Source organism: Trachemys scripta, chromosome 10, assembly GCF_013100865.1.
Source record: "Trachemys scripta elegans isolate TJP31775 chromosome 10, CAS_Tse_1.0, whole genome shotgun sequence".
Taxonomy (NCBI): Eukaryota; Metazoa; Chordata; order Testudines; family Emydidae; genus Trachemys; species Trachemys scripta.
The window spans coordinates 48,664,248-48,689,621 of NC_048307.1; the positions used below are offsets into that span (position 1 = coordinate 48,664,248).

The 25,374-nt window shown below is 49.8% G+C and overlaps 1 protein-coding gene across 3 annotated transcripts in view; it reads left to right on the forward strand.

The window, feature by feature from the left end:
- Nucleotides 1–7,260: 7,260 nt before the first annotated feature.
- Nucleotides 7,261–25,374, forward strand: part of LINGO1 (leucine rich repeat and Ig domain containing 1) — a 467,217-nt gene continuing 449,103 nt past the window's right edge. For 2 of the 3 annotated variants that reach the window (XM_034784385.1, XM_034784386.1), the window contains exon 1: nt 7,420–8,042. The gene's annotated coding sequence lies outside the window, so the exon portion shown is untranslated. Of the gene's footprint in view, nt 8,043–25,374 lie in introns of all 3 variants that reach the window. The other variant, XR_004647509.1, reaches the window with a different exon arrangement.

Consider the following 25,374-nt stretch of genomic DNA (forward strand, 5'->3'; position numbering starts at 1 on the left):
AAAAACCCACCCCGAACGAGCTGTCTATTCTGGCACTTTTCTGCGCTAAAGCTTTTGTTGCGCAGGGGTGTGTTTTTTCACACCTCTTATTGACTAAAGTTTTAGCACTGAAAGTGGCAGTGTAGGCACAGCCTAAGAGCCATCAAGACTGCAATCAGGGCACTGACTGCCTCTCATCTGGCCCACAGGGCCTGCAGCAGGGAAGGGGCAAGCATAACTGGTGGGTCTGGATCTTCTCAGTTGGGCCAGGCACATGGCACAGAGACCGGGGTCTGGTTTACAAGCAGGGCTCTGCTCTGTGCAGGGGGCTGGCCATGGCCACATGGAAATGGCCAGGTTGGGCAGAAGGGACATTGGCCAGCCTGAAATACTGCTGACTCACAGCAGGGGTGAGTTCAGACTGGGGGAAGGGACATCTCAGGACTTGGTATTAATCTTGAAGAGCTGTAACTCTCCAGGGGTTTACAAATAAAGTCACTGCAGTGAAGCCAGTGTTCCTAGCTTTCCTGCTGCATTGTCCCTGAAGGGGTTAAAGTGGAAGCCCTGAACTCCCACAGCTTAGGTGGAGGAGCATGTGCGCATGACTGGGGGGGTCTCAGACACTGATAGTAGAGTCTAGGGCAGCCGGGCAGCAGTGCCTCACATCCCAAGGAGGGGCATCAGACAAGATGTCTAAGCCTGGGAGGATTCCCTATAGGACCAGAGCTAGAAACAGCTTAGACTCTAAGGCTATGGGATCCAGCGATCGAGTCCTCTCGCAACAGACTGGTGAGTGGGAAGAGAGACTGGGTCAGTGTGTGACAAGGGCAAATCCTGGATCCTTGTCCCAAGAGTCAGTGGGGTTTGCTGGGCCATTATCCAGCCTGGTATCTGCAATGGCAGGACATGAATACTGAAACAGCAGAAGGCAGTGCAAGTATCACACACGACGGGAGAAGTGTCCCTCTTCTGCTGACCCGAGCGAGGATGCTTCAAGAAAGCTATTGCCTCCATCACATGGATTGCTACATCTGCCAAACCTGGCAAGCAGCCCACAGCCCAGGGGAGTTTCCAGGGTCACTGCTCACCTCCACCCAAGATGTGTGTTGCCCCTCTCTTACTGGAAACACTCTGGTGCGATTCCCTGGAGAAACAAAAAGAGCCATTAATACCTAGGCTCAAAGTTATTTTTTGGCAGGTGTTTCTTCTAGGGTCAAACATATTTCAAACATACATGGAAACAAGGCTCTGAGAAGCAGTGACTGGAAGTTCTATGAATAACTCACCGATCGGCCTCTAGTAAGTCACTTAGGCAGAAGCCCAGAATTTCAAAAGTAGCCTCTGATTTTTTGTATGCCTCAGTGTTTTGGTTCCCACTCTGAGACAATTGGGCCCTGATTTCTAGAGGCGCTGAGACCCCTTGTGTTTGCTTCCTGCAAACATCCCGGCCAATGAACTTTCTGGCATGAGCATCCAGAGAAACAGCCAAATTGAAGCAAATTTTGGAGAATATTCATGGAAAGCGAATTTTGTTGGAATCATTGCGAGGATTCACCTCAGAAATTGGACTCTTCATTCAACTCATCCAATCAGGGAGCAGAAAGATACCTTGTGACCCGCCACATGTCCAATCAAAACTCACCAACTTAGCTCATGATTTCCAGTCTGGAACGCACACAAAAGCGATACAGCTCAAGAATTAATCAAAGTGTTGTAACGGTGTTGGTCCCACGATATTAGAGAGACAAGGTGGGTGAGGTGGTATCTTCTGTGGCCCAACTTCTGTTGGCAGAAGAGACAAGCTTTTGAGCTTCACAGGGCTCTTCTTCAGGTCTGGCTTGGCACAAATTAATCAGAAACTCTTCAGTGACTAGTTTGGAATAACGAGTAAACCAAAGTCAGGAATCTGTGGGCAGACAAAGAAGTGAAACACATTGAATGAATTATTTGTCATAAATTATTTTCCAAGCTCTAGAACTAGTTAAAAAGACAGGAACTGGGTTTTAAAGAGAGACAGAGCTGAAGGAATCTGAAGGAAGGAAAGGAAATGAGAGATACAACTCCAGGAAGGAACACATGGCCCCATTTCCTGCTCCTGTTCTAGCTTAGGTACATGTCTGGTCCCCATCACTGTGGCATCTCTGAGCACCTCACAATCTATAATGGATTTGACTTCACAGCACCCCTGGGCACAGGATAGAGCTATCACCCCCATTGTACAGGTGGGGAACTGAGGCACAGAGAAGCTAAGTGACTTCCCCAAGCTCACACAGGAAGTTTGTGGCAGAGCAGGGATTTGAACCTGGATTTTAAGTCCTAACCAATGGGTCATCCGTCCTCTCTGCATAGCATGCACTGCGCCCTGTGTCATTTTTGGACTGCAAGTCGGTGCCAGACAATGGGATATGAGCCTCAGGGCCATGCCCACACACCCCTTGGTGATAGCATTAGTATTAATTATTATTTGTATTACAGTAGCCCCTAGAGAGGGTGACATTGTGCTAGGAGCTGGACAGACGCACAACAAATCAACGGTCCCTGCAAAGTAGGGGTGGGTAGTTTCCTCACCAGGAACAGGCCTCCCTCATTGATTTTTGCAGGAGAGAAGGATCCCTGGTGTCCCTCCTCTCCCTGGCACAGCAGTGCAGAGGTAGGGAGAGTCAGAATTCATACAGAGCAGTGTTGTTCCACCCTGCCATCTGAGTGACTCTCTAGGGACAGCACTGCACGAGCCATCCCCGGTATGGAGGGGAGGAAGGCAAATGTGCTGCCAGAAAGCTATCTCAAATGTTCTCATTAGCTGGGAGAGAACAGGAGGTTGAAACAAACTTGCCAAGTGGTTTCGAAAATGAAGGGCGAATGGGAAGGTAACAGCTCCTTGAGCATGCTGCAATGCTGGCATCGATTCACAAGAGAAGCAGTGTGGTGGGCCCCCTCGGCCCGGCGCCAGTGTCATGCAGATGGAATACACCATTAAAAGGAGCAATGCAGTGGAGCAAGGTGGTAACTGGACAGCTCCTGAACATGCTGGGGAGAGAGAGCTCAGGGTGGGAGTGGCAGGGTGCTGCTGGAGAAGTCCTTAATCAGCTCCTGCCACTCCAGCACCAATCAGGGAGAACTGATTGGGGCTGGGTGAACCACCCTATGTTTGCCTGATAATAACTGACCACACCTGCCAGCCTCATTAGCAGGAGCTATAAGCCTGGAAGGAAGGAAGAGGAAGGGAAGGAGGCATTAGTCTAGTCTAGTCTAGTCTAGTCTAAGAGCAGGTGGTTTGGCTCAGAGGGCATAGGAGCCTCCTAGTCTGTTGCTGGCCAGGCCTGTGGTAGGCCAAGCAGTTGTAAAGCCTGTATATAGCTGGAAACTGGTGGTGGGAAACTGATAACGAATACAGAACACTGGTGTTGCCCCAGACTGAAGTGTCTCTGATTCACAGAGGAGCAGGGCCAAATCCAGAGGGGTGCAGTGAGTTCCCTGTTACAGGTGGTTGCGCTCGGGAAGGAACAGTGGGAATGCTAAGTTCTCCTAATTGGAACGCAGGCAAGCTGAACTCAGTTTCCCTATTTGGGAGTCAGTGCAACATCAGGGCATACGTCTAATGCCGATTGATCTGAGGAGTCTAAGCTGAGACACCCAGATTTTGAGGATAGGCGTTTTGCCTTAAGGCACAGCCAGTTTGTATCTGACAATTAAATGGCTTTGATTCAGTTATTACATAACAAGAACACTGCAGCGATGAGATCCTGCCCCGAGCTGCCACCTGCCACAGATTTGTCCTGCTCCCGGCTGTTCGGAGCCTTCCAAACCTTGGAGGACTGAAGGCTCCCCCAACATCTTTACCCAGCCATGGCAGCTGTGCCACTCAGCGGGCGGCCAGCATTGTCTGCATTGAGACACCCCAAATCAATATTCCATTGGTCCATAAACCCCAGAGTCCTCCTGCTTAAGCTTCAGAGCATGGGCAGTATAAAACTGTCCCATAATGTACCCAGGGAATTGTGCAATGCTATACATGTGTGAGGGGCCTGCTTTCCTCACTGACTCCTTTGGCTATCAGCAGAAGCCTAAAAGCATGAGAGATATGAGAACGTGTCTTCTGAAACATTCAGACATTTTGTGCTGCTCTGCTGGTGCAAAATGCGTCTCAAGCCAGCTGATTCCCCATAGGAGGATCTCTAGGGCTCCGTGGTGGCATGGAGCTGGCATGGAAATTCCCGTGCCACCACCTCCCCTTGCAGTGATGCAGCCAGTCCTGAGGACGCATCTGGCTAAGAAGCTCCATAATAACCCACTGTAGCTGTTGGGCTCTCACTACTCCGGAGCTGTGCGTAAAGCCCCTCAGCCACTGCAGAACTGTCCCTTGATTCCTGCTGTGGTCTTGGCATACCTCATTATTGATCATAAACGTGTATTCAATCATCCTGAATCCCCCATATTTTATAGCATCATCCCAAAAGTGCTGGCGAAGTACCCATCAGGCCTTTAATCAGTTGCCCGTGCAGGTGCGATTGATCCAGAGGTAATTTCTCAGCCACCAATCATCTTGAAACAGTAAATCAGCTTCAGGAGACGGCTGCTTTCTGCATGCCACCAGAGTGGACTTGGGGAAGGCTTGTTGGAATAATCAGTTGAGTTGGAAGTAAAAGATGACTATTGATATTTCGTCTGAATTGTTTTAGGGTTATTTTACCAGGTGGGTGGTCCCAGGGCATAGAACCTCAAATGATGATTGAATGTGAATAATTATAGGCCTGATCCTAACCAATTAAAGTCAATGGAAAGACTCCGATTGATTTCAATGTGCTTTGGATGAGGCCCTATATTTGGGATGAAAGGAGGGAAAGGTGAGAAAAGCAGTGCCATCTAGTGGATGGGAGAATAGATGGGGATGCAGGGGGCTCTGCCAGTAACTTGTGTGACACTGGGCAAATCACAGCATCTGTTTCCTCTCCCATCGTTGGCTGTCTTGGCTACATAGACTATAGACTTTGTCTCTTACTAAGGTATAGGTACAATGCCTAGCACAATGAGACTCCAGTTTCAACTGAAATCTCCAGGTGCTACTGTAATGCAAATAATAATAATGAATAATAATGTATTACATGGGGCCACTATTATATTGCCATTATCTTTCTCAGTTCTATACAACAGAAAAGGTGGAGAATCTTATAAACCTAGAGAAAAACATTATTTCATTTTGGAAAAGCAGAGAGAGATAACGTAGATGTGTGAACAGATATCAAGTTCTGTCTAAATAATCAAGCATCTGACTCGTTCTAGAATAAGCATGAGTATTGTTTTGGGATGAACAAGTGTTTGATGATATTTTCATGCATGTTTGGGGGAGAGAGGGGAGGTTGCCTGCTTACCCTAGCGCTTACCCTTAAAAAAAGCCAGTGTCAAAATGACCTCCTGGGGTTGCCACCCATCCCATTTCCCCCTCCTTTCCACAGGGCAAGACCAGCCTATGGGATTATAATAGATCTTGGAACAGAACCGTGCACGATTTGGTCATCTTGTGACATTGCAGCCATGATGTTGGGTTGTCATGTACTTTGTGTGAGTGTGTTTGTATGTCCTTATATCTGTTTGTAAGAGAGCCACTATGGTGCCCTCTAGTGGTCGGGCCTGTAGAAAGGATAAGGGACCCGCTACTAGTGACAGCAAGGGAGATTGCCTAGCTGAAGTGAGAAGCCTGGGCTTTTGGAGCAGGGAGGCTAGAGTACCAGTCCCAGCAACTTACCTAGTGATCGTGTCTGTTGGCCACAGTGCACTGGCCCATTACAGCGTTCCACCAATGGTGTTGCACCAGTGTGCTCATGACATGGCATGAGTTTGTCATGTAGTAGGACAAACAGAAGCGGCCTCCTGGTGGCAGTGAAGCCGGATGTGCTGGGGCTGGCACAGTTCCCTTCAAAGCCTATCCGATCAACATCAGTCAGAGGGGGGCAACAATGAGTGGCGCAAGAAACTTACTCCTCTGGCTTGCCTGGTGCTGGGCAGTTTAGGACTGAGCTCAGGGCCTGAGGGTAGCAAGCCAATAGGCTGGCACCACGATTTCTGGTGCTGTGTAGTATCGTGTTCCCCATCTCTCTCACCCTGGGCTGCGGACGGACTGTTAGTGTTCAGGGATGCTACTGCATCCCCCCAACATTGGCCTAGAAGTCATATGTACAAAACCTTTCTTTAAAAGCTGAGGAATCTTGGGGGTGGGGGGGACTGGTGTAATGCTCCCCTCCCTACACAGCTACCATCACCATTATTGCAGAGGTAACACCTTGTTCCTGGACATGCTGCAAGGGGGTCCTGTGCTGGGGGGAATATCGCCTGGCCAATGAGACATAAGGCTGAGTCAGAAATATGCCTCGGTGTCTTTCAGGGAAAGATGCTACATAAAGATAAGGAGGATGGTCATTCATCTGCATTACCACAAAGAGTGGTTCTACACTGGTAAAATTACCCTGCCCAGCTCCTTTTGTGTGTCTTGGGTTTGGTCTATTCCAAAGCCTAGTCAGACATAAGGAACTCCAGAATGCTAGGGATGAAATCCTGGCTCAACTGAAGTCAAGGGAGTTTTGCCATTGGATTCAATGAGGCCAGGGGTTCATCCTAGATTCCTGAAAGGGCTTGGGTCTGGGCGGAGAGAAGTCTTTTAAAACCATGTTGTGGTGGATCTAGTTCATGGTAGTGAGGGACAGGTTGCAGTGGGTAAAGCCAAGCATGACATGGGCAGGCAGAGTGCATGCACCCCTCCCCCCCACATCTTACCCACACACCCTCTTCTCTGTTCTGTCTTTCATTCAACCCCTGATTGGCACTGTCCCCCAGTCCTGATCTGTGGAACCCCCCCCCCATCTCGCCCCATGCTTCCTGCTGGCCGTCCAGTGCCCCTCATTTCTGATGTGCCCCTCCTGTGCTACTAGGGCTCCCAGCCTCCTCAAAGAACAGACTGCTGCTGTGTCCAGCATTGCGTGTTGGTTCTGTGCCGGGCACAATGGTCCAGAAGGACTTGGCTGAGACCATTCAATCTCGTGGCGCTGATGACTCGAGTCCAATTCGGGGCCAGGCCTCCAGAGCTGAAGGGACACGTGTATTGACTCTGGCTACCCCTGGGCTCTTCTAGTAAGCGAGGAAATACGGAAGCACCCCGAGTTGCAGCCAGCCCAGGTAAGTGTGACTCGCCCAGGAGAACTCCCCGCAGGGGCGGAGGGCCCCAGGCGCCAGAGCGCAGCTGGAGAGCACAACCGCGGCCAGCTGTGGCAAGGAGCAGCGGGGAGGGCGCAGCAGAGCCACCTGCCCCCCAGGAGCCGCCCCTGCCAGAGGACGGGCCTGAGTGGAAGTGGGTGGGTGCGATCTCTGTGCAGCCAGGCTGGCCAAGGCGCCTTGTCACAGCCTCTCAGCGGCGGGATTTCTCCCCGAGCCTCGGAGAGCGCCCCGCAGCCAACGGCTCCGTTCCCGTCTCTCCCCCCCCGGGGGCTGGGGCGCAGCTAGCCAAGGCGGCAGCCTCTGATGTCATGCGGGGAGTGTGAGGCGGCTGCGGGCGGTGCGTGGAGCGGGCGGCGGGAGCCAGAGCGAGCCCAGGCGAGGGACGCGTTAGGAGCCTGCGGAGATCGGCTGCGGCTGGACGTCCCCCGGCACCCGAGCCAGCGGTCGGGCGGGCACCTGGCGCTCGGGGAGGGGATGAGCTCGCCCAGGCGGCCGCGGGAGCGCTCCAGCCGGAGCGCCGGGAAGGAGCAGTAGGGCGCGTCTCCCCGCCCTACCCGGGGAGCGCAAAGCCAGACCGCGGCGCTGCGAGCTCGCCCCAGCCCCGGGGCCGCTCGGATCCGGGCGCGTCTGTCCCGCTGCTGCCCAGGGGGCACTGCCAGGGGCAGGGCTACGGCGAGCTGCCCCTTCCAGCCGGGGCTCCGTGACCCCCAGCCCGGCTCTTCGGCGGAGACTCCCGGAGCGTCTCAAGGCGGAGACCGAGCCAGGAGCTACCCACACGCGGGGCGCACCTGCTCCTGGGGGCCGGTCCCCAGGGCCAGCGCGAGCGGGGATCCTGGCAGGGCAGCCGGGCACCGCGGGTGAGTCTCTGGGCAGCAGGGAGCTGGCAAGCCGGGGATGGGGCTACCTGGCGTGATTGCTTGGCTGGTGCGGGTCTGACTCCCTGCCAGGGAGGGATGTGTGTGTGTGTGTGTCTGTGTGCCACACGCGGGAGAGGACTGGGAGATTTGGAGAGACAGAGGTTGCAAGCAGCGGGAGTGCGTCTCAATTTGCTGGCTGTTGTGATGGGTTTGTGGAAGGAGGGGGTGTGTGTGTAAACACACAGCCGAGGAGCAGAATTGGCTGCTTAGTCTCTGGTTCCTGTGACAGCACAACCAAAAGCAGCAGGCAAAACAAGTATTGCTAGGTCCATGGAGAGAGGTGGCTCTCCTTAAAGCCACACTGGTTTCCTTTCTTTCCTAGTCCTGCTAGCCTCCTCCTTAACCATCTCCTGGCTGGATACAGCTGGGATTCTGGTAATGCTGCAGAGCATCAAAGGCCTGGCTTGAATTATTTTAACTTTCACCTGCATGGGCAGTAGTTACCTAGGATAGGTAGAGGCCTGCAGGTGGTGAGTGGGACAGAGTTGCTGCATGGGCATGTCCCATCAGACTAGCTGAGACCCCAAGCAAATCCACAGCTTCAGGCTTGTGGCATGGGCTGAGGAATATAATTGTTTGTTCTGTGACAGCTTGGCATTGGCAGCATCCTGATCCAACAGCACTGCATGGCCACGGGACAGCCTGTTGCAAGAGGCCCTGACTACAATGGTGTGAGATGCTTGCATCCAACCTTGCAAGCACTCCTGTGGAGCCTGGCATTTGAGGTTTGATGCATTGGCTAACCTCAGTCCCTGCTCACAAAAGCTCAGTGAAGCTGTTTGGAGAGAGCTCCTGCAGCTGAGAAACAGGCCAACTGCCCTCTTCTCCCCCACAGCTGGTCCCTGTCCCCCTGCAAAAGCCATTCTTTCCCCTGCCCTACAAACCCAGTTTTGGTTTGGGTCCAGTTTCAAGGTGACCTGGGCCAGCTGACGGTGGTGGGTTGCCATTTGGAATGGTATCGCCACAGGAACAGGTGAAACAGGGTGGTTTGGCTACTGTTTGGCTTTGAATCTCAATGGCTTTGAATTCTCAAAGGAACACATAGACTGAAAGCAAAGGCAACATCTGTGTTACAATGGTAGCCCCTACTGAGATCAGTGACCTGCCTTGTGCCAGGCACTACACTCGCAGAGGAAGAGAGAGGCCCTGCCCCAGGGAGCTCACAATGTGGGAATACTATCCTTCCTATTTTACAGCTGGGGATCTGAGGGGACTGAGTGATTTACTCAGGGTTATAGAGGGTGTCTGTGGTGGAGGCAGGAACTAAATCCAGAACTCCTGGCACCTTAAGCAGGAGGCGATCCTTCCTCCTATGGAAACCCATCCAAAAGAAGTCATCCATACTCTCTTGTTTGGACCAGCACAGCATCTCCCGTCTTCGCCCCAAATTGCAAAGGAGGCTTCACAATTACCCTGTTGAGAAACTGTGTTCTTTCCTCCTTTTGCTCAAGAGTCACGGAGTCTATATGTGAGTAAGGTACCAATGCAATGACACAATGGCTCTTCCTCTCTTATCAGCTGTGCTATGGGGGATACATTACCCTCAGGTGTCTACTTAGGATAAATCCACCAGGACAAAGATCTTGATAGGTGCAAAATAACAGATAATTTTCATGCACTGGAGACTGAGTTGAAAACAGTTAACTGTCTCCATAGGTGGTGTGCATGAAGGATTCATACTAGATTACAGAAAATCCATGATTCAGACAAATCCAAAATTCACCAGTAGACTTGTGTTGGACAAAAGGGCTGGCAGGAGTTGCCTATTTTGCATAGGTCATTTGCTTTGTTATGGAGGGAAGTAGGCATTGAAGATGGGTTATTCCATCCCCACTGTCCTCGTCCCTGCTAACGAGTTGCATGTTAAAGGCTAAAGGTTTCATATGGTGTAATTCCTAGGCTGAGGGCTTTGGAATTTGATGGATCGCCTTTCAACAGGGATTTATGTGCAGGAATTCTGTTCTGGGTAGGCATGTAGGAGCAGAACCCTACACCCATGCCCTCTCTCTAGATGGCTTGGCATTTCCAAGTGCATAACTTCCTAGACACTCCCTTTTGCTGGATCATCTGGGTAGCTGAGGAATGGAACTGGGTCCTGAAAGAGCTTTGGCCATGCTGTCATTAGAGAAGCTGCATTTTGCAGGACACAGTGGTCAGATAGTTACGTGCAGTAACAGGGTGTTCTGGAGACATCTTCCAGAGCCTCTATGGTGAGTGGGCTTTACTATGTGTTTAGTGGCTCTCTTTCCCTGCATTTTTCATGTAATCCGCTCCCTAGGTAGACACTGCATAAGTTTAGGCTCACACCGTGACTACTGAGAGATCCTTTCCATTCCAGTAGCTGCAGATGAGGAACTCCGGGCTCATAAAGGGCCCTCCAGCTCAGCTGAGAATGTAGGATTGGAGAACACGCATCTGTCTCCTCTCCTCCATGCCCCAGCTGCAGCATATTCATTGAACTCCAGGGTCTGATGCCAATCAGATATTGGAAGCATCCCCCGGTGACCTACTGTCCAACTGTGGGATCCCAAGGTGGTTATCCAGTTACAGCAAAATTAGGTCTCTCTGCAGCCTGTGCCCATCATGAGTTTGTCTGGGGGAAACTTAATGAAAAGGAGAAAACTTTGTTTATTGCTCATCCAGATGTGCCATACATTGCTCTGTATTTTCATTCACAGGCCTTCCCTGGCAGCGAAGGGAATAGATGATTTAAAGAGACAGTATCTGATTCTATTCCTGCTGGCTTTTAGGAGCTGAGTGTAGACAAGCTGGGTCTGGTGTCACAATAGATAGAAACTGGGGGCGGGGGAGGGAGAGGGAGAAGAGGGGAGGGTTAGTTACGATCTCTGTTTTAGGATCTGGGAGATGGAAGGGTCTGAAGAAGGGCCCTAAAGGTAACAGGCTAGCGCTTTTCTACTGCAATAAGTTTCTTTCCTGGCTGGTACCTGCCCAACAGGCCCTTGTGTAGGTCCTTCCCAGGGGAAACCTGAATGGGTATATTTATTTAAAAATACATACATGAGGCTCCTATTCTAAGTGGGCCTGATGAGTTTGCACCGAAGAGGCAGGGTTCCTGCTGGGCTAGTAGATCAGAGTCTGGAGATCCTGCACAAAGGATCCCCTGCAAGCTGAGGGAGAGGCTTCCTAGATGATGATGTGTACAGCGGTGCATAGGGGATAGATGGCTGTACTGGTGGCATGGCTAGTGGAAGTGCACAGTGCATAGATCCGTGAGGACTACACCTCACCTTGGGTGGAAGCAGTGAGCTGCCTCCATTTATCCCCCCCATGTCCTGCTGTGTGGCCCAGCTACAGGAGTTAAACAGTCCTGAAACACATGTTGTGGGTGAGGATTGCTTCCTTCATCCACACTATCTCTTGGCATGTTTCTCTCAGAGCACAGGCCCAGGGTCAGAGGAATGACCGGGCTCATCTCACAGACCCTCAGAATTTGATGAGGTTCTCCCATTACCAAATCACACTAAAACAGTGCTGTTACTTCTTGGAATGTATGAACACCTATCTCTCCGTGGAACTGTGGTGGAGAATTTCTAAAGGGTTGTGGCCTGTTCCAGTGCCTGTTGATGACAATGGAAAGACTTCCCGGACTCCAACGGGCATTGGGCCAAGCTCTTTGCTTGGAGAGGCCTCCAGAAAGCTTGGATTATCATCTAAAACTGGATAAACATTTCGGAGGCTCCCCCTACAAAAAGCTTCTCACAGGCCCCATACCTCCCTCTTTGCGTTTGGCCCCAGATAATCTCTTACATAAGAACATAAAAACAGCCATACTGGGTCAGACCAAAGGTCCGTGTACCCAGTATCCTGTCTTCCGACAGTGGCTAATGCCAGGTGCTTCAGAGGGAATGAACAAAATAGGTAATCATCAAGTGATCCATCCCCTGTTGTCCATTCCCAGCTTCTGGCAAACAAAGGCTAGGGACACCATACCTGTCTATCCTGGCTAATAGCCATTGATGGATTTATCTTCCATGAACTTATCTAGTTATTTTTTGAACCCTGTTATAGTCACAACAAAGAGTTCCACAGGTTGACTGTGTATTGTGTGAAGAAATACTTCCTTTTGTTTGTTTTAAACCTGCTGCCTATTAATTTCATTGGATGACACCTAGTTCTTGTGTTATGAGAAGGAGTAAACAACACTTCTTTATTTACTTACTCCACACCAGTAATGATTTTATAGACCTCAGTCATATCCCCCCTTAGTTATCTCTTTTCCAAGCTGAAAAGCCCCAGTCTTATTAATCTCTCCTCATACGGAAGCCGTTCCATAACCCTAATAATTTTTGTTGCCCTTTTTTGAACCTTTTCCAATTCCAAAATATATTTTTTGAGATGGAGTGACCACATCTGCATGCAATATTCAAGATGTGGGTGTACCATGGGTTTACATAGAGGTAATATGATATTTTCTGTCTTCTTATCTATTCCTTTCCCAATGATTCCCAACATTCGTAAGTGGTAACAGCTACTTTAGACCCCATCATTTTGCAGTTCAGAACAAGCTTTCTATACAGATGGAGTAAAACTGAAATTGAATTGATATGACATTCTTTTAATTTGACCTAATAAAATATAAAATAGAGCTCTCTGTTTTAATAGGACAGTCCCATGAACATGGTACCTGTGCACATCCCAAAATTATAACATATATGTAAAGGTCTATTTCTCTCTCCAGGCTCTGTGGACTGGCCTTTGTCTAGTTTGCATAGCTTTGTTTCTAACATAGCGTTGCTGTGGGCAGGTTGGGGCAAGGCAGGTTTTGCAGCATGTTCTCAAGGCGCTGAGGTGAATGGTCATCCTGACTTGTTGCAGGTTCACAGGCCAGTCACGGAGGAAGCTGTGCTTCCCGCACAAGTGACCTTTGTGCTTGAGGCTGAGAGTGCCTTGGTTCCAGTGGAAGGCAACTGCCCTGGGAAGACCTGACCCCGTAGTCTGTGGGACCACTCAGGTGGTCTGGGCTATTCCCATTAGCTCTTAGCGATCCACTGCTGTTGATGGAAAGAAGCTGATTTGTGTGGCCTCAGTATTTGGCCCAATATGCTTAAGAGAGGAGGCATAGCAGAGTCTCCTTCTGCTCCCCAGGGAAATGCCTTCAGAACTATGGGAGTGGACTACCTAATGTGCTTTGGTTGTTAAAAGGGGCAGCTGGGAGTGAGGATTAGGGTAGACTGGTGGGTAACAATCTTCAGGACCAAATGGGGCTGTTTGGAACAGCACGCTGAGGAAGAAGGGTGAAATTCCCATGCATAGGAGCCTGGAGCAGACCATCCCTCCCGTCCATCTTACTAAATTTCCCCTACCCCAAATATTAACTACTATCAATTTGCTGCTGGTTTTACCCATGTCATAGTGGAGCAGTAGCCTCATGATGGACAGTTTTGTACCCATAGCCAAGAGAAAGTGCCTCATTGGTCAAAGAGCTTGATTCTTTGACCCAAAGCCTAGTGACTTGGGAGGCCAGCATTGACGGGTACCCTAGGTGCAGATGCTGCAAGAAGAGGGATGAGATTTGAGAAGGAGAAAGGGAAAGAGGCTGATCTCTCAAGGGGTGCCCAATGAGGGTATTCGGGAATAAAAGAGCAATAACCCAACAAGAGCTGCCAGCCATCCTAACACCTCCAGGATTGTCCCAGTTCAGCTGGGATGATTTCACATCCTTTCAGGAGGTCAGAGGGTTCAAGAATAACTTGTTGCGATGTGTGACATTGTGTCACAACACACTGGCGCTGCTCTCCTGCCCTGGGGATGTTACGCCCTGACTTGCCAGCATTGGATTGTGAGGTTGGAATGTAAATGTCACGCTATTGTGACTTGCACTGGACAAAGAAAGAACGGGGGCTGCACTAATGTTGTCCACTGTCGGGTTTTGAAATTGCTTGTGATATGAATTTATTTTGATTTGATTTATATTCCAAATAAAAAAGCACCTGCCAATGGGCTTTGGATCAGGCCATAAGGACTTTTGACAAAAATTACTACAGGCCTTAAAATATCTGCAAATCCAATAGCTTATCCTCATCCCTTGTGGGCAAAGTTAATCAACCATGGCCTTAATAAATCACAAAATAAGCTATTTGCACCACTGAATAAGAACTGAGGGCCAGATCCTCAGCTGGTGCAAATCAGTAGGCTCTGCTGAGGTCAGCATTGCTACGCTGATTTATGATGCGGGCACTGGACAGTGTTTGCAGTTCAGAATTGCTAGGAAGTGTCAGCGTTTGTGACTCTGGGGGTTCGGAGGGGAAGCAGATGTCAGAGACTGTAAACCAGTCCCAGCCTGCTTTGACATTGGCATGACAATCAGAAATGCCACCTGCATTCTCTATGCATTAAATGTTTGCTTAAATATTAGTAAAGGCATTCCTCTGGCTGTTAAAGCAGTATTGACATTGGACTCTCAGGTGGCCAGAAGGAAAGAAACGTGACATCCAAGTGCTCAGAAATGCTAGTCAGAGCTGTGCTGAGCTTGCCCTTTGATTTTGCATTCCCTATTCTAAGGCACATTTAAAACGTGTGAACTTCAAAGCCCCCCTTATTTTTAATAACATTGCAATGTGTGGCTCAGGAAGCAAAAAGGGTCTCAGTGAGGCGCTTGATTCCGCTCCAGATTGGACCTACGGAGTGGAATGATTAAACAAGCACCTTTTATCAGACCAAAATGTGATTGGCTGTGAGAGATATTAAAGGTTTACGCTGAGTGAATTCATTAGCGTGGCTGTGGCACAGTGGCAGAATGAAGTGGGGAACTGAATGGATTAGTTGATCCAAGCCACCACATTTGTCGTAGAGCCCCCAGTCTTATACCTCACCCCTACCTCAGGAACGCACGACTGGGCTTCATCGTTTTTGGTAGAACTGTAGCATGGTTAGCCTTGATCCAGGACTTCCTGGCTCTTGATAGAGACCAGCACTGTAACAATCAACAAAGTATTGGTCTTCCTGCCATCCTCTTGCCTTATACACCCACCCCCATCATTTTCCACCAATGCTGGCCTCATGTAGCTCTAGAGAAAGAGTGAGAATCATTACTCTGTTTTTCTCTCTCTGTCTCCCAATCAGCCCCTCCCCAGAAAAGAGCTACTGACCCTTTGGTGCTATCAGGGAAAAGGGGACAGAGGAGGGGGCTGAGTTTCCATTTAGCTGAAGAACGGCAAGGCAAAGTGTTACTCACTAGAGATGGACCTGAGGCCCCCTGATCCAAGGACCTCAGAGCATTGAGGGTGTTCTGAACCCAATCCCTGATCCAGACCTGACTTCACAAGATGGCCTCAGATGGTTGGAATCCGGGTCCCAGTTCTGAGGCCCGAGTCCTTTCCCAGTAATAACAAGAAGTGAGTTGTTTGCAGTGCAGGGAGAAAGAGAGGGGAAAGGCGACAGTGAGGTGGGGCTATGTTCTGAGGGCAAAGGAGATCATGGGGCTCAGAGAGACAAAGAGAAGACTGGAACGGAGAAGCATCAGGGCTGATGAAGGAAAGGCAAGAGAGGAAGGACTAGGGTTAGTTATGCCAGATCACTCCCCTGCTCCATCATGTCTGATAGCCTGCTGCTGAGCAGTGGCCACTGCTAGCTGGTGCTTTGGGGGAATGGAGGAGATTTACTGGACAGCAGGAAGGGAAGGAAGCAGACCAAGCTGGCATATCAGCATCAGTAGCAAAGGACACCTTCGGGAAGTCACTGCCAGCCTCCTCAGCTGCGGCTGACCATATGCAGCCCGTATGTTTGTGAGAGGGGGTGGAGTGGCGGAGATGCCTCCAATCTGTAAGCCTATTCTTGGAGACGGGCAGGCATCTGCTGTTCACATCCCCACTTCTGCCAAGCTGGAACCAGGCCGAGCTGGGACAGACAGCAAAGGGGGCCTTTCTCATGTCAGCCTGGGTTGGGTCATGGAAGGGAGAGCCCCCTGCAGGTGGTCTGAATCTATCTGCCCTGTTTCCAAGCAGGCATTGCCAATGGGTCAAACGCTGGATTCTGATGCCAGGAGGACGCTGGATCCCGAATCTGGATCCCGATGCCAGAAGGACACTGGTGTCACTCAATTGTGGGGTAAGGCCCGATCCTCAAAGGTATTCAGGAGCCTAACTCCCATGGAAGTTAGCACCTGAACGCCTTTGAGAACCTGGGCCTAACTCCAGTAACCGCAATGGCATCTGTAACTGGGGGCTCTGCTCCTTTAAGGGCCAAAGAACCTGGGCCAGGCAGCCCTGTTTGATTATCAGACTCAATTGGGAAAGGGTCAGGTGGTTCCTATTCAGGATGGAAGCTCATCTGGAAGATAGCTGCAGGAAACAAGTGGAGCAGAGGTAGAGATGCAAAGGGAAAGGCCCCATTCCCTGCTTTGGTTCAGGGAATAGCTTTGTGAGTTTGTGGTTGAATAATAAACTGAGCCCTGAGAAAAATGATCCAGGCTCAGGGAAAGGTGTCAGTCCCTGCTGGGCTAGGGGGCCAGGCCTGCAGTCCTACAGAGTCACTCCTGAGGTATGCTTGTGTGGGATCAGAATCTAAGCCCAGACCTGCTCTGACAGGGTCACAGGAGGCTGCTAGTCACATGCAGGGTTGTATTTGAAGCTAAGCAGAGTAAAACTCTCATTTAAAGTAGGTAGGGGCCTATGCTACAGCACGTGGATCTAGTTCTCAAACCCGCTGAAGTCTGCAGGGTGTCTTTGGATCTAGCACTTTGGTTTGTGCCCCATTAAAGGTCCAGGCACTACTTGTGAAATTCGCAACTGGATTTGGGTTTGAATTTTGTACTGCCCCCGGATTCTTGGATCTGTGGTTTCATGCCTAACAACCAGGCATGGCTCTATGTATTTTGCCACCCCAAGCATGGCAGTCAGGTGGCTTTTGGCGGCATGCCTGCAGAAGGGCCGCTGGTAACGCAGATTTGGCGGCATGCCTGTGGGAGGTCCGCCGCTCCCGCGGCTTCGGCGTACCCGCCGCTGAATTACCGCCAAAGCCGCGGGACCAGTGGACCTCCTGCAGGCATGCCGCCGAAGGCTCCCTGACTGCTACCCCTACAGTGACCGGCAGGCCGCCCCCCGCGGCTTGCCGCCCCAGACACGCGCTTGGTGCGCTGGTGCCTGGAGCCACCCCTGCTAACAACGGCCATACTGCGTGAGACCAATGGTCAATCTAGCCCTGTATCCTGTCTTCTGACAGTGGCCAGTGCCAAGTGCTTCAGAGGGAATGAATGGAACAGGTGATCATCAAGTATGGTGACCAGACAGCAAGTGTGAAAAATCGGGATGGAGGTGGGGGGTAATAGGAGCCTATATAAGAAAAAGACCCCAAAATCAGGATTGTCCCTATAAAATCGGGACATCTGGTCACCCTATCATCAAGTGATCCATCCCGTCGCCCATTCTCAACTGCTAGCAAACAGAGGCTAGGGATACTTCAGAGCATGGTTTTGCATCCCTACCCATCCTGGCTAATAGCCATTGATGGTCCTATCCTCCATGACCTTATCTAGTTTTTTTTTAACCCTGTTATAGTTTTGGCATTCACAACATCCTCTGGCAAAGCGTTCCACAAGTTGACTGTGAGTTGTGTGAAGAAATTCTTCCTTTTGTTTGGACCTAGGTGTGGTTCATCCTCCTTTTCGTTTCAAGGGGTTATCCCTTAGCAGTTAATGGAAATGGAATTGTCTGAGTGACTGCCTGAACTGTGCTCCTGTAATTAATGAGCTCAGTACAATGTATGGGAGGTAGTTGTGGTGAGGAGAAAGGGAACTTGCCAGCTGAGACGTAAAGCCCTCAGATGACCATTTCTCATTAAAACATCATCCCATGGTGCTTATCACAAGCACGAGGGTGTTGGTCCCAGTCTCCTGGCAAAATTCCAACTTGAGTAATTGCATTCTGCCTCCAGAAAACTCCTCCTGTTGTTTCCTTTGCATTCCTTTGCGTCTTCTCCTGTGGCTTAGTAGTGATGTACACACTGGAGGTCTGCTCCTAGTAAAGTCAATGACAATGCTCCCATTGACTTCAACTGGAAACAGATCATACATTTAAACAGCTACTGTGCCTCGCTGCTAAGCGGGACACTGTCTTGCAGAGGCACCTGCGATTCAGGCCTTGGAGGGATGAGCCTTTATAAAGTGCTTGGGGATCCTTTGTGGTGAGAGGCTGTATGAGTTCCCGTCCTCCAGCAATGGGATAACTATAAATACTATATTTGTAGGGGGTGAGGGAGGGTAAGGATTCCTCCTCTTATTGATTAAAAAATGCCGTATTTGTCGATTTCATGGCTGGGGCAGCATGCTGAGTGCCTCTGTTGCCATCTCCTTGGCTTTATGAGCTGCCCTGACTCGGAGAGCCCTTGCCACGCTGGGAGAAACTTCTAAATGGATATAATATTTTACAGCCCTCCCATTAAATTGTCCTGTCTGTTTCCTTCCCCATCATTGCCAATTACCAAGACGCTTGCTTGAGTCTGTGCAACCAAATGCTGGCTCGTTTAGAACAAGCTGCTGCCTCTGGTATGGCTCCTTCAGGGATGTGTTTATTGTGTCCCCTTTCTGTAGTGCAGAAGTCATTCGGAGGTTGCCAGCATTGCGTTATGTCTGCGGGTGGGTTGGAGATAAACTTCTGCAGGCAGTTGCTTTGGGTTTTAGGCTCCGGCCCATCGCTGCAGGAATGCCTTCCAGTTGTGCCGTGTCATGTAATTTGTGTTACCATACTGCAGGGCGGTCCCCATTGTGCTAGGCACTGTATATGCATGTGGTAATAGACATTCCTGCGCACTAAGCAATTGCCAGCTAAACACACAAGACAGACAAAGGGCAGTGGGAGGGGAAACAGAGGCATGGAGTGAAAGCGACTTACCCAAGTTCCCTCAGGAAGTCAGTGGCAGGCATAGGAACGAAACGCAGGTCTCCTAAATCCCAGTCCAGTGCTGTACCCACTAGGTCCTGCTGCCATTTCAAACACTGAGGATACAAAGATCTCAGCAGTCTCAGTTGCTGTAGCTCACCCTCTCCAGCGACTCGCAGTGTACCAGGCATGATGCTGTCATAGGCGAGTGGTGAGGCCCGGGGGTTGGTAAATGCATTCTGCCACCACAGTGAGCGGGAGACATCAACAGAAGGGTAAAAGTTTGAGGGATACATTTCCCCTGCCCCCCATTCTTCTCCCCAGTGCCCCCATGGTCCAACTGGCTGCCCCTGATGCTTTTCAGTCACGTTAGCTCGTCAAGCAAGCCCTTGGCGACAGGCCTGCAAATGGAGGTGTCTTGGGGCCCCCAAGCCTCTGACAGGATCAAGCAAGATGGCTCCTCTCTCAGGGTATGCCTAACAGCTCTCCTTCCCTCTGGTACTACAGGTCCTTCCATGATGGGGCCCCACTGCCCATTTGAGGCCACATGCTGACACTTATTTCCCAGATTTTCTGGGAAAGGACCAGCCGGAGGGAGAGGGGCGTGGGTCACCTCACTGCTTCAACAGTGCTCCCACCATGAATGCTGTTTCAATGTCAGAGAGAAGGACAGTCCAGTGCCTCCCTTCTGAAGCCAGTCATTGCCAGACTGGTTCAGCCCTGAGCTCCACCTAGCTCTGGGGCATGTCTGTGATGGGGCCAGCACCCCAATGCCGCAGAGGAAGGTGTAAGAACTCTGCACTAGCAGCTGTGGGATAATCTGCTGCCCCACAGTGGTCTCACCCTGATCTCTAATAGAGATCAAGGCCTGAATTACAAGGTTTAATATCACTTCCAAGATTTATGTCATTAGTTGTAACAGCTGGATATGCTTGGGGGTTTTAAGCCTTCCCCAGACCCCCCTTGGGAAGGGAGCACAGTGCTTCGGCCTGTTACCCAATGCCCCCCACTACCTCCATTCCTGCACTTCTGAGGGGAACCACTTCCTTTCCCCATCCCCTGCTTGGGCCAGGATCGAGCAGGAAGCACTCTGCCCTATTCTAGATAGGGTCTTATGCTGTGCCAGTCACTGTAGTATCTGAGAGCCTCTGGGCTCATGAGCTGGTTCAGATCTCTGTTTTCCTGAGAGCGGAGGGAAAGCCCCAAGGAGCACTTGACTGCCTTCAGATTAAAACCGGTTCCTTGGCTACAATCCGAGGTTTAGATCAGGAGACCTGGGGACTTACTGGCGAGCTGTTCTCCTTTGGGAGACTCCCCCCGCTCCCAGCACTGGGAAGAAATGAGTTCACACAGGGGCCAGCTTTATTCTATTAGCCACTTGGCTTGTGAGATGGGTGGTAGCCCAAGAGCTTTAGAGATTCTTGGATATTCTTGGCATGAGACCTAGCCAGGCCCCGCAGCTGTTCTTTCCTTGCCAGGCCCTGTAGTCTAATCCTTATTGCTGCTGAGAAACATTTGCCTGGACTCCATTCTTCTGACTCTAGCTTTAGTATCAATTTGTATCTTTAAACAGAAAGCATCTCTTTTAGGTTAATTGTTTTTTTCCTTTGTGTTTACGGTGGGGATTAATGAGGAACTGCAGTGTAAGGAAAATCTGAAACAGCTTCTTGTTTATTGTTTAATTTAGGAAAATGCTACTGACGAGCGGGTGTTAGCCTGGGCTGTGCTGCAGTTTGTTCTGAATCGCTAGAACGACTCACAGTGGGAGAGGACTGGGCAGGTTTTTAGCTCCCCCTGCAGGCACTGCTTCTATCCCAGCCCTCACAGCGACTCCTGCTGGACGATGCTGGACTGGCATAATTATGAACACACTGACAGCTGATACTCTTACATTGTCCTGTGCTATGGGTGACTCCCAGTGGAAGATGCTGTCAGTGGAGTAGTTCTGCCTCCGCATCGGTATTCCTGTGGAATTCCTTAGAGTAACTCCTGCTAGAAGAACCTAGAACTGATTCAGTTGTGACCTCTCCAAAGGCGCCAGCTCTTTTGAATGAAATGGGAATGAACAAGCGGTCCCTTTGCTGCTCCAGGATAGTAGAGCAGCATGGGGAGTGCTGTATAACCAAAGTGGTGAGCTTGACGTACCTTTTGCAGCAGACCGGCAACTGGGTGGGAGATTCAGGTACAATCCAAAATGGAGATTTCTATTCAATTAAAGATGCGAGTAAATCATACAATGGATGTTTAATGTTCATTGTAATTCAATTAAGGTTGCACTGCTTGTGAAATTTTGCTATGCCACAGATAAGTGGCAAGGGGTCGATTTGGTAGCTGCAGAACATGCAGGATCCTTGGTGTAATACTGATTGAAAACAAAGCTGAGCTACTCTTGAGCAGCTCACTAAATTAAGGCCAGAAAACTGAACATTGTCAGCCCTTTGGGATTCTGACTCCCCACAGTATCCGAGAGAGGAAGGAAAGCTGGCGCCCTGATGCCTTGGAAGTTTTAAAGAAGGGAAGGAGAGTAACCTTATTTGCAGATGTCGCCTAGCTCAGCTGCCTGGTCCCCTGCTGCAGCATCAAAGGCTGAGAGAGAGCCATTCTCTGAAGGTGTCACATGTTAGTTCCATAGAGACGAGAGGAGGAGGAGCAGAGAGAGAGAGAAGGAGGCAACTCTTCTACTTGATCTGCAAAGGGACTTGAAATCAGCTCTGGCTGGAGTCCACGTCCACCTGGGCACCATTCATGAGGACTTCTGACAACTGCTTTTGTTCTTTCTGGTATGTGACACCTCTGTCTGGCTGCTGCTCCCGTGGTGTGCCTAAGGCTGGATTTGTTGAGAGAGGCCCTCTTGTGTCCCCTACTGGCAAGAAAGTCTGTACTGGCAATTGGAACAAGAGAGGCTGTATTGATCAGCATTAATCTTATTCTTTGCAGTGTGGTAGTGTCATTCAGGACCTAGGCCCTACCGTGCTCCTGGACATTTCAACTGAGTTCTTTTCCCAGCCCCTATGTCTGTGACTCTGACAAATGTAATACCCTGGGCATATCCCTTCCAGAATTCTGACCCGGCCTTTGGAAGAGGTCACTTCAAATGTATCAGTCATCCCAGGTTTTACTCTGGGCCTTTATGCTGAGATAGGACTTTGGGAATTTAGTCACAGCTGTGTGGATTTTCATGCAGTGCAGACATGATCAGTAGAACCCATAACTATGTACTTCAAGTCACTGAGACTTGTTGATAGCGATTTAAGCTGTAATCAGTAGCCTGGTGGTTTGTTATGTGACCTTGTGGTCTGCTCATTGCTGGGCTGGGCTAGCACATGTAGGTACAGTCCCTGGAATAATGATGTAATCATGAGCTCAGTAAACACGAGAACCACACTTGTGTAGTAGTGGGAAAGGTACAGAGGCAGCTCCTCTCCTGCTACTGGGGCTATGGTTACCACACAGTTTCTGAAACTCAAAGAACAGAATCACCCCTAAACTTCCTCTGGGTTTATTTCTGAGATGGGGTCCCGCCCATCTGGGAAGAACCGGACCCATTAGGGAACTGGGTGTGGAAACACCCACTCAGCCAGCCAACCCATTAACCCTCTATAGTTCTCTTGGGGATTGTCTTAGCTTTACCCTTGGCCTGATGTAACGTTCTCCCCATCTTACCAGGGGAAATATACGGGTTTCACTGGCAAACTGAGCTCCTGTGGGAGGTCCAAGTCCTAGATTTTCAGAGGTGCTGAGCACCTTTGGCTCCTATTGACTTCAGCTGGAACTTGGGGTGCTTCAGCGCTTCTGAAAATCAGGCCCACATTCCAGGATGCCAGGGCTACATGTTAACTCCTCCTCCAAATATGCCAGTCGGTGGGAAATGCTGTATGATCACATTAGCTTTGGTTTGGCGGTATCATCTGGTTTTACGTGGGGAATTTCCCGTTATCTGAGTTTCCTTGTACCAGCAGAGTGTGTTGAGTTTTCTGCAAATGAGAGGAAGACTTCAGTACCACGAGACCCATTTCTTTTCTTCCTTCCCAATCTTCCCATTTTTGTTTATATGTATCTGACCAACCACCTGTTCTTGGTTGGTCGTTGCTCAGGTGGGTGACAAGGACCTATTTTCCCTATGGTTCCTACTCCTCTAACTTTCCACATCACACACTGGTGCCATCAGTGAAACTTGCTTTATTCTCTGCAATATCTCTGACTCCCTACTGTGGACAAGGCCACCTAGTGCTCCTTCCTGACACTGTTATTTTACTAACATCTTCAGTTCTGTGATTGCCTGTGCAGTGCCCAGTCCAGATTTGGTGGGGATTATAAACAGTGAGATTCTCGGCACTCACTGGTAATGGAGTGCTTTGTGCTACTGTGATCACAAGAGCATTGCATTTGTGCAAATACCAATAGGTTTATAGGTGTGCTGCACGGCTTGTGATTCGCACCTGCACCAGCCCATTGAGAATGTTTGTGGGATGCCGTGCAAACCACAGTAGGGAGGGTTTGCACAACTGCATAGCAGACCAAGTCGAAGGGCAGAAAGGGAAAGAGGGAGGGGTAGAGGCAGATTTCTAAAGGAGAACTGCTGAAGTATGGCACTTGGCGGATGCTGCAAAAAATCTCTGTGACTGCTCATTCCGACTTTTAAACATATTTTCTTTGATCCTGTTCATCTTCCCCCCATTTTGGGTTGATATTCCACAAATATGCATGAGCTTCACTAGTGCGACGGTTGGTGGAAAAACAAATGCCAAGCATGACTAGTCACAGAAAGTAATTTTTCTAATCGCAAATCCGACAACAGTGAACGTTTCAAACCACAGGTGGCAAGCTTTCCACTTGAGTAGGCAATCCATGCTGAGATTTGTTAGCTGTGAGAGAGAAGTGGGGTGAGTAATATATTTTACCAGACCAGCTTCTGCAGGTGGAAGGAACAAGCTTTCGAACTGCACGGAGCTCTTCCTTGGGTCTGGAGAAGGTAACCACAATTGGTTAGTGGTGTTAGTCATCCAGTTGGGAGAGAAACGATGCCACGTGATTATGTTTCTAAACAACCCACCACAAATGGTGAATATTAGCAATGAACTATTTGCCAGCCTGCTGCAGGTCAAGAAGTGGTCACTAATGAAACGTACGAGTAACTTTGCCTGATGAATACACTGGAGAACTTTGCAACTGGTTGTTGGAGAGAACAATGGGTGAATTTTTTGAGTAAACTGTTGATCACTGATCCTCCCAACTCTGCTGGAGAAGGGCTGAAAGGGAGGAAGATAGAGGCCAAAACAGCTGGGATCCTCACCCTACGGCCTTGCGGGTTTGAATCGAATACGCTATCATCTTTACCTGGTGCTATAATTTGGCTTTGAGGTCACGTTTGTGTCAGTTTGCCTACCTACTTTCAGACACCACTAACTGTTATGAAGAGTGAGGGAGAGGGGGAGGAAGGAGACAGGCAGAGGAGGAGGAAACATGGGGCAGAGCAGAAGACAGACTGAGGCCTTGACTTCACTGCTAAAAAAGGTGAGTTGTATCTTTTTTTACCACAGGCTAACTATGCATGTAAGGTCTCCTGAAATGAAAACACAGCAAAGACTTTGATTTCACTGTGCAGTAAACTGGGTGAGGTGAACCCCAGATGAGAACATAGTGTTGACCTCACTGAGGCCTGGTCCACACTAACCCCCCACTTCGAACTAAGGTACGCAAATTCAGCTACGTTATTAACGTAGCTGAATTCGAAATACCTAAGTTCGAACTTACCGCGGGTCCAGACGTGGCAGGCAGGCTCCCCCGTCGATGCCGCGTACGCCTCTCGCCGAGCTGGAGTACCGGCCTCGATGGCGAGCACTTCCGGGATCGATTTATCGCGTCTAGACAAGACGCGATAAATCGATCCCAGAAGATCGATTGCTTACCGCCGGACCCGGAGGTAAGTGTAGACCTACCCAAAGTTTACCTCATAGTAAAGCCAAAGTGGTTTATCTTTGCTATGTTTTTTACCTCAGGATACTTCACATGTATAGTTTACCCTGAGGTAAAAAACTCACCTTTGGAGCAGTGAAACCAAGGCCTGAGAGGGAGACAGATGCAGGAGAGGGCAGAAGGCATATAGGAATTGACGCTAAATATCCCATTGCAGGGAGGAGGCAGCATTCCTTGGGCATTGTTCTCCCGCCTCCATATTGCTAAGCCAACAGCATACAAAACAAAGGCCGTGCGCACAACCACAAACGTAGCTCACCTGTCTACCCAATTTCTAGTTAAAACAAAGCCCTCCAGAGTGGGGAAGCAACAGGCTTCCATGCAGTAATATGTGCTAATGAAGGCGGCCTGCTGCATAACTTATGCAAAATGACTGCCGCCGGGGGGAAGCTGCATTTAAAGTTTTTACATTTTCCCGGGGCAGGAAAGAGCAGGCTCAGGAATCCTGCAGGTGCTGAGAT